The sequence below is a fragment of the Triticum aestivum genome, chromosome 7A (assembly GCF_018294505.1).
Source record: "Triticum aestivum cultivar Chinese Spring chromosome 7A, IWGSC CS RefSeq v2.1, whole genome shotgun sequence".
Classification (NCBI taxonomy): Eukaryota; Viridiplantae; Streptophyta; class Magnoliopsida; order Poales; family Poaceae; genus Triticum; species Triticum aestivum.
In genome coordinates this window covers 65513745-65535931 of record NC_057812.1, presented here as the reverse complement: position 1 = coordinate 65535931, position 22187 = coordinate 65513745, and the positions used below count along the sequence as shown (strand labels likewise).

The window sequence follows — 22187 nt, the reverse complement described above, 5'->3', positions numbered from 1 at the left end:
GGAAATTGTTGAGTCTCAACAATAAGTATTGCATTAGAGAAAAATAAATTCCCCTCAATTTACCTGATGCATATGAACAAAGATCTAATGAAGTTATCCTTAAGATTAATGTTCATATGCTCCAGGTTCCCTGATGATCACTTTATTTAGAAGATAGAAAATATATCCAAAATATTAATAACAATCATCTCAGCTCTAAACCACAACACCGTTGGGCTGAAGATGGAAAAGAACTTAATGAACCGTGACAAATGATTATAAACAACGTTAGTCAGAAATATAACCACAAGCCACATAATACTGACAAACATGCCACTTGAGTGAGTGTCCCATATGATTATAAACGACGTTGGTCAGATATGTAATCAACATGTTACATCATGACGGTCATTAGACTAGCAAGCTTGCCACTTTAGCATTCATGTGTACTTCATAATGCTCATAAGGGACTAAGTACACATTAACATAATAAAGGAGTTATTTTTCATTCATTCTTCTAAATAAGACTTGTTGCATCTTAATTAGACAACCAACATTATAATGTGCTTTTCATACATTCTCTCCAACCAAGACTTCTCGTTGGTTCCATCTTAATTAGAGAATTGAGATACATATTTTGCTTAGTTGTACCTGATATGGTCTAAGTAGGAGAAGTGAACGTCACATCTCATATTAAATGAGACTTCCATTCTCCCCCTCGAAATGTGGTCTAAAACCACAATTTTGATGAGGTCGCATTAGTTACACTTCTTTTACATCTTCAATTGTAACATAGCATATAATCTTTACAAAAGATTTATTTAGTGAAAACATAACTCATCTCACCAAGGTGGGACTAACATTACATAATTAGAGTTAACTTAATAACATACAAAATCACCTCATCTGTTTGAGAGTTAAGGTTCTCCAATAACTAGGAGCATGAACAAAATATCATCAATAAGATGGAAAAATTAAGTCATCTCCAAAAGCTAGTGGAATAAATCCAATAGTTTTGACTTTAGTCTCCTTTGCATTAGTAATGTGCATGATGGCACATGCGTCTTGAGATCTCTCCCAATGTCTGCCTTATCATCATGATTAACATCCTTCAACCTTAGTGGCAGAAAAACATTGGGAGATTCCTTACATGAGACAATGATCTCCACTCTCCATGTGGGAAAGTTCTTTGCATAAGGTTCGTCTATGTCAAACAAAATGGCATCATTTTTAATGTTCATTGCTGGAAAAAGTGGAGGCAACTTTATCACCATCACAATAAAAAACATCAACATGAATTAACCATGTAATAAGATGAACTAAAGACATGCTTAATTGTTGTTCTAATATGTATCCCCGTTGGAAAAAAAACATAAAGAACCTTATTTACTCATTAATGACACATGAAAAATAATCAACGTTGGTCGGAATATTACCATATGCCATTACATTATTTTCTTGAAAATCGCTAATCAAAACTTCTCGTTGGTTCCATTTCGATTAGAGAGATATAAAATCACATAATGACCAGCAAGAACACCGGCTAATAGCCAACATTTGCATAAAGCAACAATATTATATAATCATGTGTGCTATGAGGCACAATGATGACTTTTAACACTAAATGTGACATTGATAGTATAAATATTAAACATAAGTGTTAAACTTATCAATAAAATTCTCAATGACATACAATGAAAATGACATTAGAATTAACATATAAATGTAAATTCATTTCCACTGAGTAAACATTAATCTTGACACTCGGAGTGAAAACAACATTAATATTATTGTCAGGATATCATACCATTTTCCAAATAAGAAAATTTGGACATAAATATTCATAAGGATTCAGAAATTAACAATATTTGGCAAATGAGAGTTGTCAAACAAATGACAACATGTACTTTCGAAAATAGATACCCTAAGCAAAAATAATAATAGTATTCTTAGGGAATTGATCATGACTCCATAAATAATATTTTGTGTCTTTATGCATATTTTCAATGGTGCATATCATAATAAAATGGCATGAAATGCACCAACCAAAAAAAACTTTAGTTTTGCCCAATAGGCACATCGCTGCAACATTATTATGCCGCATAGTGCAGTGCGGAAAAACTGAACCATGCGACCATCACATTCTCCTTGAGGTGGCTTCAGCCCAGTAGAAATGATCACATCATTAAGAAATGCCATAAGACTGGCCTTAATATGAATTTCACAATAAGATAAAATTTCAAAAAATAAAGTTATCATCATAGGAAATCTCTTCACAATAAATACAATTTTATGACATTAACATTCCATCATTAAAAATGCCACATATGGCATTTACATTATACCACATTAATATTTTCGAAATAAAATTTCTCATTAGTCCATTTTATTCAGAAAATTCAAACATTATCTTTAGCATAATTTAGGCAATCAAGACGTATTAACAGTGCATAAAAAATTATTACTAATATTAACAACATGATTCAAAAGCACCAAAAATACCAATTGCCTAAAAGACATAATTTGGCTGATAGGAACCCACGGCAGCCCTTTAAAGAAAAAACAATATCATTATTAATACTGCCTGTTAGACATTTTTGGGCATATTGTTTCTTAATAAAACAGTGCATAAACCATCAAAAGAAAACTTGAAACAACCCTTTTTTTAGTCCACTTGAAACACATCAAATGCACTGAAAATAAACAAAACGACTCGATACTTATTTTCGGCCTAAAACCAACGGCAACCCATAAAAGGAACGATCCAGCAGCTAAATTCATTAACATAAGAAAACTTTATACTGGGCCAACACAACCTGGGTCGTAGCCTACAGCTAGATTAGGCCCGCTAAGCCACCCGCAGCCCGACTGCAGCGGAGCATCAACGTCAGCCGTCGATCCCATCTAACGGTTGTAAGTTGCTCCCTTCGGAACAAAACAAACTCGCGCTGGCAAACCCTAGCGCATTCTTCTCTCCTCCCCCGCTTTCTCCGCTCGCGACCGACCACTGGCGGCGGCACAAAGCAAGGCGCGGGAGCCCGGTGTCCATGGCGGTTCGGCGGCTCCGCTCGCCGGAGCAGCGTGCAACGGAGGGATCCCGCGCGCTGCTCCGTCGAGCGTGGCCACCCGTGCAGCTACACGACATTTATTGCGGGATGCCGGAGGAGAGAGCAGTGGTGCCAGGTCGGCCATAAGTGCCCGCCGGCGGTGACGCGAGGCACTCGGCGTCATCCATTAGGCGTCGTAAACCTGCGGCTCGTCCGCCGCTGCGGATGGCACACCTTCAACGATGCTGCTGCAGCATGAGGTACTGACGTTGACGCGCATGGCGTGGTGGCCATGCTCGTAGGCGTCCATGATGTGTGTGCGGCACGGCAACATCTCCAATCTGGAGCGGGTAAGCACCCCCAGCCCAAACACGTTGAGGATTTATTCTTTGCTTCTAGTGCTCGGGATTTGGGGAAAAACTGCATTTTTTTTCTCGGGATCTTTTCTTAAAAGAAAAATTTGAATCCTTTTCTGAACCGAGGCCACAATCAGTGCTAATATATTAGGCGAAAATTTAATTTCGGCTATTTCATAATTAGCAAACATTAGTCAGGGCAATTAGCACTTAACCCAGATGTCAGCATCATTATTATGTAAGCGGAAGCGATTTATGCATGAACATTACTCAAATTCATAAGGAATTAGACCATGATTAGTAAATAACATAAACCGAGTCTAATTGGAGTTCTTAAACAGAGATCAAACTGGCTCAAGATACCAATGTTAACAATAATACTTTAGAGTTAAGATAACTAGGATCTGGATCTCTTGATTAGAACACCCATCAAGCAGAATAGTGGTTACTAACCGTGATTATCTTGATCCATTAACAGGATAGCCCCTGGCTCCACCTTAGCATCTCCAGCAGTGAGAAGATCGTCGGGAGGAAGGGCATCAGCAGGCGATGTAGCAGACACGAAGGATGCCGCCGGCACGGACCTGGAGGTGGCCGGCGGTGGTGGTGGTCTTCTGATCCCCTTAAGCACCCTTTCAGGATCGGCTGTTAGGAGTAACCGGGTGCTAACCCGTACGTGTGTTACCCCCAAGGGGTACGACCTCCTCATTTTGTAAGTGGTGCGAAGGGGATAGGGACCAAAACCAAAAGTTGGGTCAATGCCCCCGATCAGGGCATGTACTGGGGATGCAAATCCTCCCCTTCTTTGTCTCAGTTTGTTATAACCGTAGATCAATTCCAACACAACTAACTATTTCATAGTAATGTAAAAAACTACTCCATGACTTATCATATCAAGATTCAGCATAATTAATCATATCTCTTAGTACGTAATACCTATTAGCAAGTATAATAAGACGGTGCAAGCATGCTACAAGAGTTAACATAATTAATTATATCTCCCGGGTGGATCGTTCGTGAACATCAGCGACCGGAACTGTACCTGCTGCCATGCGTCACATGGGCGTACACTTTTTTTCTGCGAGGGCGCATGGGCGTACTCAGCCGTTCTCTGGTGAATGACATTGTCGCATGAGTGTACTATTATCGGTTAATAAAAGCTGACAAGATACGGCCATCATAAAGAGTGTTTGGTTATTTATTTATTTATTTTTATTTTTTCCCGCAACAAAAAACGCCCAAAGGCTTCTTAGATCTGAAGTGTTTGATTCTTTAGATGCTAATTTGATGAACTCACGGAGTTATATTCACGCAAGAAAAAAACTCACGGAGTTATAAGTATTTGATTCTTATTATAGGGTCACCTACTTGTGTCGGTCAATTTCCAGGAGCGCATGATTCAGATCCGATGGCTCTAGATCGTCTACAACCTCCATCCCGTTTCTCATGTTCATCTCCAGCTCGCCCACGACCACAAGCCTACCCACTTGCCTATGCCATTCGCAGCCGGTGACGCTCTCGTGCATGCCTCGCCACCCCGAGCACCCTAAATCCTGCACCTCCCCTGACACCTGTCAACCTCTGACTCATGTCTATTGGTGTCATCCCTGATTTTCGGTCGCTAGCGGCCCGGCCTCGTCGACGTCCCCGTGCCCCACTGACGCTCGCTCCAGTGGCCTCGTCTCTGCCTTGATGTTTCACCCAAAATTGACTGATGCACATCAAAATTTCAGGCAGCTACTGATGCATAGCAAATGCAGACTCTAATAGTGTGTCTAGCCATGGCTCCCGCTGATCTCTATTGTCGAATTTACTCCTAGCGTATTCCAAATTGCTTCTTGGCTTGGAATGGTTCAGATTGGCGATGATGATCAAGATAAGTAATCAAAAAGAAGTGCTTTGGTTATAGCCTTATCGACATTATGTGGCAAAGCTACTTTCATCAAGATCTTGGGATATTCTAATTAATCAATCAAGATTCGATGTACAGTAACTAACTATTTTATAATTAATGTAAAAAACAACTCCATGTTAACATAATTAACCACATCTCGAAGCAGTATCTAATTGAGCAAGTATAATAAGGTGGTGTATGCAAGCTACAAGAGTTAAAATATTATATTTTTGCAGAGTTAAAGGAGAGATGAGAGGAGACATAAGTGAAGCGGGATGTAGACTAGGAGGCAGCTTCAACACATGTTCCAAAACACTTTGAGAAATTGTAAGGTGGATTAGATACTAATAAGATAGTATATATTTATAGCAAACTACTATACATATTGGCTATAAGGTTGGCTATAGATGAGTTGTTATCTCTTTGTAGCCAGCAGCCGCCTCCTTTATTAACCATGACCATACTATCAGCTACAATTATTGGTTGCCAATCATCCACATATATTACACAACATGCTCAACAACTGGATGGAAAAATGAATCATTATTTGAAACACAACTTCCATGAGTATGTATACACCTAATAGTCAACACAACATATATAAACAAAATAGCATCAACCATAGCAACCAGATTGGTTATCCTCAAAATAGAAAATAAAACATGTATTAAGCATGTCCATCCTACATGATTTCCTATACCAAAGTCTAGATGAGTTCTTGCAAGAATAGTAATGCTCGAGGATGCCCGGGCCATGTACCGAGTTACTGAGAATGGTTGGGTTATCTTATTCTTTGAAAATTACTTAGCTAGAATCTCATAAATTAGTTGGAAAAATGTGTGGCTAGATTAAATTTGTTATATATTTTTTGTGTTATTTTTATTAGACAGGACAAATGTTTTTACTACACTTGACATGATCCACTAAACTAAACTGCCGTGGTCCAAACAAAAGTGATTTTGGCCATGTTGCGAACAAAAGAAATTGCCATGATCCGTAAACTACATTCGCCATACCATCCTAGAACTTAAATTGCCATTTTGCAAAGAAAACACATGGCAACACAGCCCTTTTTTGGTTCCATGGCAACACATCATGGTAAATATAAATTTTGAGTTGCCATGGCAACTAAATCTAAAATTTGAGTTTCAATGGGAAAAAAGTAATTTGATTGCCATTAACTATACATTGTGGGATGTCCATGAACTATATATTCCTAGAATTGCCATGGGAACCTGGTCAATTAGTATCTCATCAACTGCAAAAAAAAATGTTCCTGCACAATAACTACACATACTGATACATGGTAAAAAATGACAAAAATAACAACAGAAGTTGTTTTAAACCTATAACCATGCAATTTTTTGATGTCAAACAGAATAGGAGGCATGGCAAAACTTGAAGGCATTTCAGCATTTGATGGAACCATGGCAAAATTGCCCAAGTTTGCTGGAAAGTAAGGTGTACATAGGGGCTCTAGACTCACATAGAACTGCTCGTCGGCGGAGGCTGCTGCCATCACCTCTCTATCACTCTCTCCCTCACCTACCTCACGGCACCAGTTTACTAACCTTGCTTCTGTGTCGTTGATCCGGTGGAAGAGACCGTCGGTGTGCCCACACCGCCATCAGCCATGATGAGGATGTCGAATGATCGATGTTGCCGTGCGGCGGCATGGAGATTGGAGGCTCGGGAGAGGAGCTCCAGGTGCGGCGCGGGGGAGGGTGAGCCTCGCAGGGTGGAGAGAGCCCGTCGTGGATTCGCAGCCAGAGACCTAGACGAAGCGGCGACCGGAGACCCGAAGGAAGGAGCCATGACATGCGGATGTTTGATGACGAGGTACGGCCACCACTATCGGTGTCAAAACTGGCGGATTTCGGGTAGGGGGGTCCCGAACTGTGTATCTGAGGATTAATGGTAACAGGGGAAACAAGGACACTATGTTTACCGAGGTTTGGGCCCTCTTAATGGAGGTGATACCCTACTTCATGCTAGATTGACCTTGATGAATATGAGGATTATAAAAGTTGATCTACCTCGAGGTCGATGTGCTAAACCCTAGAAGCCTAGCCTATAATTATTGTGATTTTGTCTCTATGGACTAAACCCTCCGGTTTATATATGCACCGGAGGGGCCTAGGGTTGTACATAATTATCTTGTAGAGAAAGGAAGCATTACACTCGCACCTTAAACTTGCCATTCTACTGATATAGGAGTCCTATCCGGATACGGGAGATAATCTTCTGTAGTGATCTTTACGGCCCACCAGTCCGGCCCATAACGAGTAATCCGGCCACCCGAGGACCCTTTAGTCCAGGACTCCCTCAACCACCTCTCCACCTTGTGCGCTGCCGATGACGTCATGGAGGTCGAGGAGGAGTCGCCATCAGAGTGGGTGTGGGCCGTGGTAGCCACATAATGTAGCCTCACCGATGGGAGTTCCACAGCCAGCGGCGGCCGCCACGGAACGCGGCGAGACGAGCAGCGGAATCGGACAAGATGCAGCCGCATCGAGGGTGTCCGAACAGCCTGCGGCGCCAGCCTTGGATGGCATCAACGATGATCAGCTCGGCGATGGTAGCCCCAGATGGCGCCGATGACAGTTAGCTCGGCCTCAGCAACGGCGGCCTCGGATGGTGCAGATGGAGATGGCCTCGACGGCCGCCACGACCCTGGGTCTCCTCCCACAACGACAGCTCGAGCCGGTCGGCGCGGACCCAGAGCACGCCGGCCGCCTGGTGGTTCGCGTCGGCCCGCATTGCAGCGAGCTAGGTTAAATTTGTTATATAATTCTTGTGTTAGTTTTATTACACAAGACAATTGTCTGTGCGTTGCAATGACGTCATAAAAATTCTAGTAGGTTAATTAGGCCATGATTTACCTGTAATTTTATTATTAATGTGTTTACATACAAAAGAAATTTTTTATTTGATAAACACTTATTGGCTTGCTAAAGAAAACATGATTTTAATTACAAAGCCAGTTGATAAGCCAATAAAAAGGTTGGGCCTTTGAGGCGGTTTTCAGGTAAAAATGGTGTAATACACTAGAAATAGAGGGGGAAATTAAAATAGGGAGAAGGAGAGGGGACTTATATAGAGGGGGTTGGACCAAGTACGAGCGGGCGTAAGAACTTCACGTATTTTTTTAGTATGAGAGATACTGTTTGTGCCCTCGCAATACAGCAGTTTCAGGTAATTTATTGCTGAATTTTATTTTTTTGAGATATTGTTTCCTCTTAATTATATTTTTCAATTTCATTATATGATCGACTAAGACTTTGATATCTTTGCACTTTTCAGCCTATTTGGTAGAGCTTATGACTAGACTCAAGAGCCTTTTGCACTAGTAGAAAACAGAGCTTTGGTTCGGGCAGGGCAAGCCCATTAGTTCCGGCTCAGTCACGAACAGGGACCCATGGGGCATTCGTCCCGGTTCTTTAGCCCACGGGGCCAGCCGGGGCCTTGTGAGCATTGGTCCCGGTTCGTATGGACCCATTTGTCCCGGTTCTAGGCACGAACCGGGATCAATGGGCCTCGCTCCTGGCCCACAAACATTGGTCCCGGTTCTTGGCTCGAACTGGGACAGAAGGCTGGGCTTTAGTCCCGGTTCCAACCACGAACCGGGACAAATGAGTAGCCTATATATACCCCGTCATCGCAGCAGAGCACTCCACAGTGCTCTGTTTTTTCTGGCCGGCGAGGAGAGGGCATTTGGGTCCTCTAGCTCACCTCCTATGCACATGAGGTGTTCTATGATGTGACGCCCCCGATTCAATCATACACTAATCATACACGCAAACGTGTACGATCAAGATCAGGGACTCACGGGAAGATATCACAACACAACTCTACAAATAAAATAAGTCATACAAGCATCATATTACAAGCTAGGGGCCTCGAGGGCTCGAATACAAGAGCTCGATCATAGACGAGTCAGCGGAAGCAACAATATCTGAGTACAGACATAAGTTAAACAAGTTTGCCTTAAGAAGGCTAGCACAAACTGGGATACAGATCGAAAGAGGCGCACGCCTCCTGCCTGGGATCCTCCTAAACTACTCCTGGTCGTCGTCAGCGGCCTGCACGTACTAGTAGGAACCTCCAGTGTAGTAGGAGTCATCGTCAACGGTGGCGTCTGGCTCCTAGACTCCATCGTCTGGTCACAACAATCAGGTATAGAAAGGGGGAAAACAGGAAGCAAAGCAATCGTGAGTACTCATCCAAAGTACTCGCAAGCAAGGAGCTACACTACATATGTATGCATTGGTATCAAATGGAAAAGGGGTATCATATGTGGACTGAACTGCAGAATACCGGAATAAGAGGGGGATAGCTAGTCATGTCGAAGACTACGCTTCTGGCCGCCTCCATCTTGCAGCATGTAGAAGAGAGTAGATGGTAAGTTCACCAAGTAACATCGCATAGCATAATCCTAACCGATGATCCTCCCCTCGTCGCCCTGTGAGAGAGCGATCACCGGTTGTATCTGGTACTTGGAAGGGTGTGTTTTATTAAGTATCCGGTTCTAGTTGTCATAAGGTCAAGGTACAACTCCAAGTCATCTTGTTACCGAAGATCACGACTATTCGAATAGATTAACTTTCCTGCAGGGGTGCACCACATTTCCCAACACGCTCGACCCCCTTTGTCCGGACACACTTTTCTGGGTCATGCCCGGCCTCGTGGCTGGGGCATTAGCCGGAGCAGCGGTGGGCAGCAGCGGCGGGTGACAGCTGCAGCGAGCGGTGGGAGCAGGGGGTGTGGCCCGACGGACGCGGCGGCAGGATCGTGAGAGGAGCGCGGCCTGGGAAGGACGGATGCGGAGGAGCGGCATCACCGACGAGCAGCAGCTGAGCAGACCATGGAGCAGGGGGCACAGCCCCAGGCGGATGTGGGCGCGGGATGCGCGCGGTGACCACAGCGGCAGAGGGGCTGCGGGTAGGTAGAGGAGGCGGGTGCGGTGGCCAGCAAAGTCGAGTGGGGGTGGTGCGGTCGGCCGGCGAGCGGGACTAGAGGATGCAGGGGTAGGGGCACAAGGTGCCGATGCGGGACGGCGCTGGCGGGTGTGGACAGCGCGTGTCGTGGCCGATAGTGCGTGACCGGCGACGGGGAGACGTGCAGGAGCGGGCGCAAAGAGGGGTTCAGTCGTCGAGGCTCGGGGAAGCCGGCGTGGGGGAAGACGAGGAGGCGTCCGGCGACGGCTGTGATGGGGTCGGGCGGTCCGACGAGCGACGAGAGTCGGGGAAGGCGGTTGGGGAGGAGGACAGGGACGCGATGCAGGAGGTTGGGAGCCGCGAGGAGGAGGCCCGAGGTGGCGGTGCTCGGCGCCGGTGGGCGGCGGCCTCAGGGGAGCAGCGGCTCGGGTGCCCGCTCCACTGAGTGTGCGTGCGTGCATGTGGTAGCGCAGGTAAGGGGACGAGGGGGGCGATGGGGGATCGAGTGAGTGGGTGGATCGGGTTAGGGTTAGGTGGGTGAGGCCATATAGGCCATGGGGTGGCTGGCTGGACAGTTTGGCTGGGCCGCTTGGCCATCTAGGCCAAGGCCCAGTAGGGGAGGGGGGCTTTCTTTTGTTGTTGTTGTTTTGTTCTTTTACTTTTATTTATTCTTTGGTTTGTTTTTATTTTACTTTCTTTTCTGTTTAGTTTTTTACTTAATATCTACAATCACCCCTAAGTTAGTAATAACACAAAACCCACTGCAACCAAAAGGTTTTACCCAAAGAAAATTTAGTTTAGTATTTTATTAAATATAAAAGCATTTAAATATTGGTTTTTGCTACGGTTTTATTCACCTTAGAGTAGTTAAACATTTTATAAAGTGGGGTTTCTTCACAACAATTACTTGTGATTTATTTTCCACAAACCGAACATTTTACTTTTAAAGTTTGAAAACTTTTAACGTTTGCCTTTAATCAAATTTTGAATTTGGATCGGTTTCAAACTAATTCGAGATTAACAACAGTAACCGCGATGGCGTGGCAACATTAACAAGGAATTACTGTAGCTTAAATATCCGGGCGTTACAATTCTCCTCCACTACAAGAAATCTCGTCCCGAGATTTAAGAGGTGTAAGGTAGAAGAATAGGTTACGGAATTCTAACGATTCTCCTTGGTCTTGGTTGCTCTTCTCGAAGAGGTTGATCCATAGCATTGATGTCTTCATTTCTCGGTATCAATGCCTCTTGATGAAGTTGTTGTCCTTCCTTCCGAACCTTCACCGTACATACGAAGGGTCAAGGGATAACTTGGAAAAAACGAACCTTAGAAGGATGATTATCTGGTAGATAGTTCAGGGTATACGGCAGAAAGTATCTCTCGAATTGAACTTAAGAAAAACTTCGAGAGCAAAATAAGAAGGTTTAATGAGAAGTTTCGAACGAGTAGGCAATCATTCGATGCCTTAAACAAAGTGTGATAGGGGTTCAGAGCAACGAGAATAAATGTTGCATCTGATACCAGACTAGATCAGCTCTAAGGAGGTGGCTCGTGAATTACACATGAAAGCAAACGCGAGAAATAACTTTGGAAATGGGGGTGTATAAGAGATTCAGGTTTCGATCCCGTGGAACTGTGGGTTATGGGCCCACCATGTGGGTTAAAAAGTAGGAAGGCAGGGACATCTTGCACGATCATGTAAGCAAGGCATGTCAGAGGATAGTCTGTCGGTTATGTCGGCAACAACATCGGTACCAAGGGCGAGGGACGAAGAGAACCATTTTCCTGCTCATTGAACGAGGCGGACCAATAGGCAAAGTTCTCGTCCGTCGGCGGTTACCGGAAAGTCATCAATAGTAGAAACAGGGTCTCACTGACAGAGTTGTACACCGTGGTGTTTCCATAAGCAGTGAATTATTACTGCTTAGATCATATAGATCACAAGAAACGTTAACACAACAAATGGAAAGGAAAATATGATTATCAGATTAAACAGAACAATAAAAAGGAAAATGTGTTTAAACACATTTAAGGGGTATATCATGCCCAAGGACAAGCAGAGCAAGATATCCACGACAGGATAGAAAGTAGAAGCCATTTAGGTAAAGGGGGAAGGAATTTCATGACAATAACCATACAACGGTGTTAGGATAATTGACAAAGAAAACTTTGCATTGTGCTTCAAATGTTCTTATTGAAGATCGGAGTACCACAGACATGCTTCGGGATAGCATTGACATGGTCTTTAAGCAAAGGTTGGACTTTGGACACACAAAGCATCCATTAGGAACAACTCATAAAATGAGTATTATGATTTTCTCATGGAAGAATGGTTAACCTTGCTAAAAGGAAGAACTATAACAATAGGTCCTCCGGCTAGGTGTGCTAGGCACGATATCACCTTACCGGGTCATATAAAGACCATTGTTATTAGTCTTGGAAATATGTTCCCACCATCATATCTGATTGAGATTCAGATCTAATTGGTGTCGGGATACCTTAGACTCGGGGTGCCTGAGAAGAAAATGCGCAACACCAATTGACGAGATGACATTGTAAGATTCTCACGAAATGAACTATGGAAGCGAGTTCCGAACATGGGTTCATCATTAAACCAATGAAGGGATAAGGAGGTAGTTGATGAACTCAGCGACAATTCATCGGGACTTCCAAAAGATGGGTTTCCACAATTATGTGGACTAGTCGTCAACCCGTGCACCTGCACGGGCTAGCAATTAAGGAACGTAAAATGAACACTAAAAATGTAAATTCGTATGTATGCCTCACCAACTGGTACATCTATATTTCAGTACTCTTTGCTTAATTAGATATACCCTATATGCACATTTATGTAAATTAAACATTTATATCAGATCTTGTATTCAGATGTATGCAAGCATTTATTCATCTCTATAAAACATGTATATCAGATCTTGTATTTAGAAGTATGCGCATTTATCGTAGCGTTTTATTGCTTATGTAAATAAATGCTTGACATAAAAGCTTGAGATGAATTGCTGCACCGAAAGTTGAAAAAGAATTACACATAAAGTAAGACATTTTTTTAGGTGAACATAAAGTAAGACATAGATCTCTCATGGACACAAAAATTAATAGATGCATACTGGATCTGGATATACTCTGATGCTTGTCATGTATTGCAAATATAGTACATGCAGTACCATCAACAGATCATTATGTAAATCTGAAACTAATTTTGATAATTTAAGGTAAGGGCAAAATCTTAAGGTTACAATGATACAATTGGCTTTTCCTAATCTATCAGCATAACATGTATGCTTCCATGAAATATCTTGAGGAATTTTTTTCACTAAAAGAATATTTGAAGTAGCTCTTATTAGTTGAATATAAAAGATAACTACTTAGAAATAATTCTTTGTTATCTCGATGGATAACTCTAAGAGGAACTTCTGCAAAAAACTGGAATTTCTTCTTACATACGATCTTGTTGACATGTGGCAATAGCTCTAACAGAAAAAGGGTAGTGTGAATCGAGTTACTAAAAATCAACCTTTCTTGGTATCTTCAAAAAAAACTAATAGTGAAATATTGTGATCAGATGCATAAATAATCTATCAAATCAATCGTCAGCAATTTGGATACTTTTCGCCACTGAAAAAATAGCCCGTTATAGCGCCGCTGATAGAACGCCATAGTGTGCTGAGAATTGTCTCGCTAAATAAATCAATGTATACAGTGTCTCGCTAATAGCATCCTATAGTGCGGTATAGCACTCTAATAGCGTACTTTAAGACCAGTGCTACTTTGTTATAGGGCACTACTTTTTTCATTGCTTTTGCCTAGGAAACTAAATTGTCTGCTATTATCGAGCAAGAACATTATGTGCATATAAATATTTAACCGTGCGCCTAGTTCATCTGAAGGATGTCCAGATGATTTAATCTTGCTGTTTTATTTCTCTCATGTCTAGCTCGGTAGATGTTTCTCTGAACTTTACTTCCTGTTCTGAATGTAAATGCAGTGATGTTGTGTTTTGTCAAAAAAAAGGAAGGGAATGAATCTGAGTGTGCAGTAGTAATCTGGAATCATTTAGGATGAGCACTACACCATTTAGTGAAGTATATATGAAGGATAATGTACATAGGAATGGTTAAGCTGAAGGATTTTGCGCCCAAACTGCAGTAAATATGTTCAATAGCCGTACAACTAATCAGCTCACCATAGATAGCACCATGTTTGTTAAGACCATCATAAAGTTAATTCCAGCATGATCATTTCAGATTATAACATAGGTTAACTGTTGATGATTTAGAAACAAATAGGCTAACTAAATTTTACATATAACCCTGGGCATTGTATCTTTTGTCTGCGGCATGTGCAAATACTTCTAAACCTTTAGTAGTGGGGGAAAAGCGCCATAGTCTATAGAAGGCTCAAAAGTCTTTTCGAAATCAGGTCTGGCTTTGCAACTAATTTTGTTTCAGAAATTAGGTCTATCAGACAGACTTGATACACTCATATATATACCCAATTATTCCCAGATAATAAATTAACATAGTAAGGATAGAAACCATATGGACTAGTAGGGTTTTCTTTGCGAGGGTATATGGATTAGTAGGCTAACATATATGCTTTCAAATAGGTTCGAAATGTCCTGTGCAAAATATACCATGAACGATCTACAAAAGTAACAGTACAGCACAAGTAGCATTCATGGATAGGCAACATAATTAAAATCAACACTTCGGTATTATCTACAAGCGTACAGAAAAAAGATCTAGAGTAGGGGCTTTATTTATGCATTATATAAACTTGACCATGGATCACACTGGATTCAGAATTACCTCTAAAGGTAATGATTAAGCACAACGATGAACAAAAGGAAGAATTAATCGTTTTGGCTGATAAACCGCTAGCTATCTATATCATTGCTCGGGGCAACTGCCAGAAATTACTTTACCTAGTACTACACTGGACTGTGGCAGCCTCAACATTCATGATCCCGATGTCACAGTTGCACCAGAAGCTGTAGCCCTTTGCACTGGATTATCCTCCTTCTCACCATTTGGCTGCAAGATCTGGAACCACATTAGATAGATCGACTAAGGAGAAATTTTGAAGACCTTAATCGCAGCTCTGCAAGGGAGTTTTGTGGAAGTGGTCTATTGCAAATTTCTATCTAATATGTCTTGGCAATGATATACAATATTAATCTGCATGATCCATCCTATTGTTAAGAAAAAAATAGGTATTAGATGAACATATATAGGTTGTAAAGAGGATAAATTAGTGTAGTATCACATGCATACACTCTTGGCCTTCTTGCATTTGACACCTTTGAACGTCTCCCTGACACCACAACACAACAGGATGAAAGTCTCCGTTGTTGATGACCCAGTGTCGATGTGTATCTACTATTTAGCGTAGCAAATCCATGTTGTATATAGACATGGTTTTTCCACTTCGAATATGAACAATGGCTGGTAGGGGAGGGTGAAGAACAAAGATGGGCACACATGCAAAATTTCCTTCCATACTTTTGCTGTCGACAAACTGTTGTCTCTTCTTGTGGTCTCAATCAGCGTGTGAAAAAGATCAAACTATTGTAAGGACTTCTTATATTGCTTTCCACGTTTATATAGTTTTATATAGATCGAACCTGCATAGCGCCATTCCTTCACATATCAGGGACGGAGCCGGTGCCCGACGCGTACAGCAGGAGCTCCTCGAGCTAGTTGGCACTCATCTTAGGCTATGCACGTAGGTGATCGGGACTGCTTATTAGGATCGGAATATCACATAAATGCATCAACCAATGGAACATGTATATACTAATATATCTGTAGGAAAAGCAACAATCAATTGTATCATAGAAAGGAATCAAAGCAAAAAGAAAAAAAATGCAAGGAACTCAGGCCATGATGTGTTCTGCACACGTCATATGAAATTGCATATGTGGAGGATGCAAAGTAGCTGGGAAGTGAGCAGAAAGCTGATGGATCTAGAGGAGTTGAACCTGTTTTATCGGTTGATCTGATAGTGCTCGGCCACAATCAACAAACTTGAGCTGGGGTAGGAGCTTGTGACTGGATTTGGTATTACCTGACTACCTGTATACTGCAGTGATGGACGATTCAATTTGTAGAGGACACATAAGATTGAGAATGGAGATACAGTCAAGTAAATTGTATAGATCTTGAAGTCTCGCAAGAGACATATCAAATTTGCATGAATCCTTATTACTCTTGTAGAAGAGGGTGCATAGGTGCCAAGCTAGATCGAGGAAGCATGGACTTAGCAATGATAAGCTAAACTGGTGCGAGTAGCGCGTGGAGATGGAGATGGCAACATGGAGTAGATCAGAGGGTTGGGGAGCCAGAAAGGAGGAGTTGAGACTTGAGAGGCGGTAGCTAGAAAGAGGAGATCAGAGGTGGCTTGGAGGCGATCGACGTGGGTTTCCCTTTTTCCAACAAAACAAACTCAGACCTAGGATTAATGTGAATCCTTGAAAAGTGACTTTTAATACATGTAAGTTAGGTTAGGTTGGCTCTTTTTTTCCATCACAACAGGAGAGAGATGCGTACGTGAGAGATTGAGAGATTTGGATTGTGAGGGAGATATACGTGAGATATATTTTTGGAGAGATACATAAGAGATTGGGGGAGTTGGATCGTGGGAGTTTTTTGTTTTTTTTTGAGGACATGGGAGATTGAGATATTGGGATCGTGAGGCAGTTGGACTTGAGGGAGATATAGGTGAGATTGTTTTTTCTTTTTTCTATACATGAGAGATGGGGAGAGTTGGATCGTGGGAGTTTTATTTTTTAGGGGCATTTGTAGGGACGTGGCATCTCTTTTTTTTAGCCTCAGATTATATGAGTGGATCTATACCGTAATAATTCGGTCCCACCAGAGATGAACGGCTCATAAATTCTAATTAACGTGGTAATTTTTTAGAACTCGCTAATTAGTACAAGTAAGTGAGTATAGAAGTATAGAAGTATAGATAGATATAGATACATAGATAGATAGATAGATAGATAGATAGATATAGATATAGATATAGACAAGGAGACAACATTAGTCAGATCAAATGATATAATGATGTATGCTCGAGGAAAACATACACAGTTAAACATCGGTTGAAGGTGCACCCGAAATATGTGCTTTAGTATGATCAATGTTAGAATGGTGGTTCGATAACCAATGGTCTAGAATGAAATATCGACCATTAACTTCGAACCAATAGGGTTGCTAGAAGTTTTGAAGTCGCACATCATAGTTTGATTGTCGGTTTACCGGTTAGAAATAACACAGGGACCAAGGAATGAACGGATATGGCAAGAAGTATCACTTGTATCAAGAATTCTTAAGAGGTGGTGAAACTCTCACGACATGCTTGTCATAAAAGATGATAATACTTAAAGGTAAAGAAGAACAAATGCTGGCTAGCAAGGAACTCAAGGTATAACACAAAACATGAACAATTTTGTGTTGAATGGAAGGCAATAAAATGATCGATGATAAAACAAATCATCTAGGGCAAGGAGGGTATTTCTCATCATGAATTCAATTGATATCCAGGAAGGAGTCAAGATGTTGATAATGATCATGACAAATTTTGTCTAGAGGCTCCACGAAGAAGCAATCAAACAACGACTGCATCAAGCAACATGACTGATGTAGTGAAGGATTATTGGAACCACATATACGACACAAACTCGAAATCAAGATTGTTGTCCAAGGCGAAATGATATGATGAGGAAAATCGACGTAAGCTTAGCTCATCATCGGAAATTGTGCTCCGGGAAGGACCAGGTAGCATAGTTAAAATCAGCACAATAATGATATAGCCAATCCTGCTAGGAATGAGGTGATCGAGTTCAAACCCGTAAGCAATGATGGTTAATAAGAGTCGGTGAATCGTAGTGCGGACTCGATTCACACTACACCACGCATCAGAATTCCCTACCGATGTCTGTTGGAAAAAAAAATCACTATTGCCGACCCACAGTCTGGCAGAAAAATTTCTAACGGACCGTGGGTCGGGAAACCTGCATACACCGACCTGTAGTCGGTCGGGAATACTGTAGCATATACCATCTAACGATCTGTCGGGGATTCTGTTATGGCCTATGGAATGTCGGTCGGTAAAAATCACCCCCACCAACTTTCGGACGCTAAATGGGCATCGCCCGCGAATAGCTAAAAAAAGTATCGCCAAACCGGCCCAACCCGCGAATTTTCCACCCTCGGAATCACAAGGATGCTGCCGCCCTTCGTTCCCCACCCACAAAATCCCTAGCTTTCCTGTTGTTCCCCACGCACGCCGCCGCCCCACGCCGGCCAATCCCCATGCCTCCCACCGCCGCCCCATGCCGTCAGGGGCTACCGCCGGTCTATCCCACTGTCGCCCCATGCCGCCCTGCCTCTGCATCACCATCCCACGCCGCCCTTCCTCTGTAGCACCGCCCCACACGATGCCCTGTTCCCACAGCCCCGCCCAATTCCGACATGCCTCTCCACCGTCGGCTCCACACCCTCGGGCTCTCTCTCCGGTTGGCCGCCTCTCTCCAACCTCCCTGGCCCAACCCCCCATCTCCATCGTCCAGCTCATGAAGACACACGCAGTGGCGGTGGCGGCGAAGATTTGGATCTGGGCCGCGTGTGGCTGGGCAAGGACATCCCTCTCTGTCTTTCGCTGGGCAAGGGCATCGATGCGGCTGAGGTACAACTCCTTCCTTGCCGCATCAATTTTTTTGTACAAAGTTTGTTAAGAGATGAACTTGGAGTGAAGGAGTTCGCCATGGTTTTTGGGTGGAAGACTCTGTTATTTGCCTTGTCAGTACTCTGTAGACACTGTTTATGTAGATTCAATTTTTATTACAGTACCGAGTTATGTTAGATGGAAATAGATTTATGTTAGATTTATTTTTTATTACAATATTGAGTTATGTTGGCATCCTACAGCTTCTTTGTCAAAAATTGTGAAAATAACTAGGTTCTCTTGAAAGCGAAGCTTCTTTGCAGCACCAATGGATGTGTTTCTAGTGTCTGTGTTGCTCCAGCTGATCACATTTATTGGCTGAGTTCATGAGAATGGCGCGTAAGCATACTGCCATCCAACTGCCCAAATACTTGCTTAACTTTTTCTTACTGAAATCTTCACCATGTCAAATTTCCTTCAATGCCAAGTTCAAATATTGTGAGGAAACATTTATGGTATAATAATCACTGCTGCTATTGAAACGATGCATTTGACCTGACTAAACAGCGGCAAGATGTCATCCATGAGGTGGGGTAATATAACTGGTGGCTCAAACTTACTTTTATAACCAAGGGCCAAACAATGGATTGAAATAGAATGTAGCACAAGACTCGCTGTTCTCTTTGTACATGTGACCTGACTTTTATCTCTCATTTTTTCTACAGGTAGAACAGAGGACAGATGCTGGTAACGTTGAGCTGACAAAGAGAAGTAGCAGAATATTTGCTATGCCACTGTAGTGCATAAGGTGTGTGGAGTGTCCAGTGTTTATTTTTCTTTTAGTATATTGTTTCTTGATGTAGTACCTCATAAGTCTTGTGTACCATCCTCTAATGTTTTGTACAGTAGTAGATGATTGAGTACCTCATTAGTCAGTAGATGGTCTATGGTCATAGTTGATTGCTTGCTTCATTGATTGAAGATTCATATTTTGATCCATGCTGCCCCTAATGTGTTTGAGGACTAAGATTCACATTAAGTGTCATTTTATAATGCTATGACTAATGGTAACTAAAGGTGATTGCTCATCTCTGCTAATTTTCCCTAAGTTTTCAATTTTCTAGTTTATATGGGCTATAATTTTACTTTATCGGTATTCAGTTTTATTAAGTCTTTTAATTTGTCTAGCACTTCGGTTTATTTTTCTTAAATTTTTTAGTTTCTTTGATCTAGCTATTCTCTTTCATTTTCTCTTTGCCGAGTTTCTCCTTTTGAGTTTCTTAGTCATATATCTCACTCCCATTCATAGCTACAGTGAGTTGTTCTTTTTCCCATAGGCAGCGTGCTGATGTTGCTTCATTACTTCTCCATAGAGCATGGGGAGCTTTTATCGTTCTTGGATTTCATAAAATAGAAGAGATGACAGAAATGGGGTGGGAGGTATGTGGAAACAGAGCTTCTTACTTGTGGCAGTAGACGACTAGGCAGTTCATGCAGGTCAGCCCTCAACACCTGACTCCCTTGATCGGTGTCTTCCTCTTCTCCACTCATCTATAGAAGTGAGCCCAACAAATACTATTTTTGGCTGAGGCTAGAATCTTGCACCGGAGCATAAAACGTTTAGTTGTTAAACATGTTTTTGTAACAAGTGAGCTATCCATCCTGACCATGTAGGAGTAACACATTAACTGATGGGTGGTGCTTTCAGGCTCTGGAAACATTACTTGATGTCTCTGTACTCTGGTATGGGATGGTGCACTTTTAATGACGAAAAGAATGGCACGCACTCCAAATATCTTCCTAGAAAGTGGATTAACTGAAGAAGAATCTACTGCAAGTATTAAACAGAGTCCACACCGGGTGTTAGCTTTGCACAGTTACAATTTGTGCTCGTGTTTTTCAGTGTGAATCACCTGTATTGATATTCTTGCTGAAATTTCAGTTAATCTTAATTGACTCCTGCATACATTAACAGCTACCAAGTTCATTAATAAATATGTAGTTCTACAAACAGTCTGGGATTAATAAATATGTTGACCTGATTTTTTAGCTGCAGAAGTTGTTGCCAAAAAGTCTAATGGCAAAGTAAAATGGAACCTATTTAGCTTTGTTGTTCATTTTTATGTCCTAGTGCAACTTGAGAGAACAAGCAATATTAAGTGACCTTGCTATTTACTTCTGACTGGCATACATGACTATATGTAGTTCACCAAAACAATCTTCAGTTTTCCTATTATTTTTGTGATACAAAAGGAATACATGTATACTTCATACTGTTCCCTTGTTAAATCATATCGTAACATCATGTTCTATTATTTCCCAGAAGTAAGATCTGGTTACAATCAATCTGAAAGGCAAAATGAATTCTGTGTGTGGGGAACAACATAGCAGGTGAATCTTATCTGAACAGGGACGTCTTCCTCATCCCGCCACTTAGGTAATTTCTGTCACTTAGCTAGAACTGTTTGCTTACATTCATCTATTGATTGAAGAAATTAGAACGTACCGCTAAAATGATTAATATGTCTGGATTCACTTTGATAAATATATGGTAGCGACGGTGTCCAAAGGTCCATGCAAAACATTCACTCAACAATAGCCTTTTTATTTTTTTGGTGGGGGAGACAAGAACTAATAAAATCATTTTTAGTGATAATGTCCGACTTTTGTAATTTTCAGCAAGCGAAAGAGAAGTACAGTTACCCACTTTTAGATTTTATGCTTCAGCCTTATAGCATTGCTGTAGTATATGAATATTATATTTGCATTCTTGTATTAATTATATGAAAATTTTAGAGATGAACAGAACGATGCTACTCTCAAATCATATAGCAAAAACTACATGTGTAGTTTCCCATAGAGTAATAATTGTCATATATACAACTAGGTTTAGATCATCCAATAGAGTTAGGGTCAGGTTCAAGCTGTGTTACATAGCAACTTGTAAGAAATGCAAAACCTTCATCTTAGGATGCATTTTGTTAATATGTGCTTTGATGGACTGAACAGGATCACTTGCGTATCTCTGAACTGAGAATACAATCGAGTTTCTAATCCTACTAACATATAACATACATGGTTTCCCTGGGAGGTAATAGTTTTGCATTCACGCCTGTACAAGTAGGGTGGGCATTACAGATGACCTGAATTGTGCAAATTTACGACCTTAAGTAGCAACTAGTAGATGCTTAATGATTGATTGCCAGCTCGCTTTCTTCTGTAGTGAGTTTAGCTAAATTATTGAGCTGATGTATTTCGTTGTGCAGACTGAGCTGATGCTTTGTT

The 22187-nt window shown here is 41.8% G+C and overlaps 1 long non-coding RNA gene across 1 annotated transcript; it reads right to left on the bottom strand.

Annotated features, from left to right (window-relative positions):
• Window positions 1-764: 764 nt before the first annotated feature.
• LOC123152513 (uncharacterized) lies at window positions 765-4069 on the bottom strand. Its single transcript, XR_006476220.1, has 2 exons — window positions 3836-4069; window positions 765-1222 (listed from the first exon to the last, which is right to left on the bottom strand). It is a non-coding gene; the product is annotated as an uncharacterized lncRNA (long non-coding RNA).
• Between the last annotated feature and the right edge of the window lie 18118 nt (window positions 4070-22187).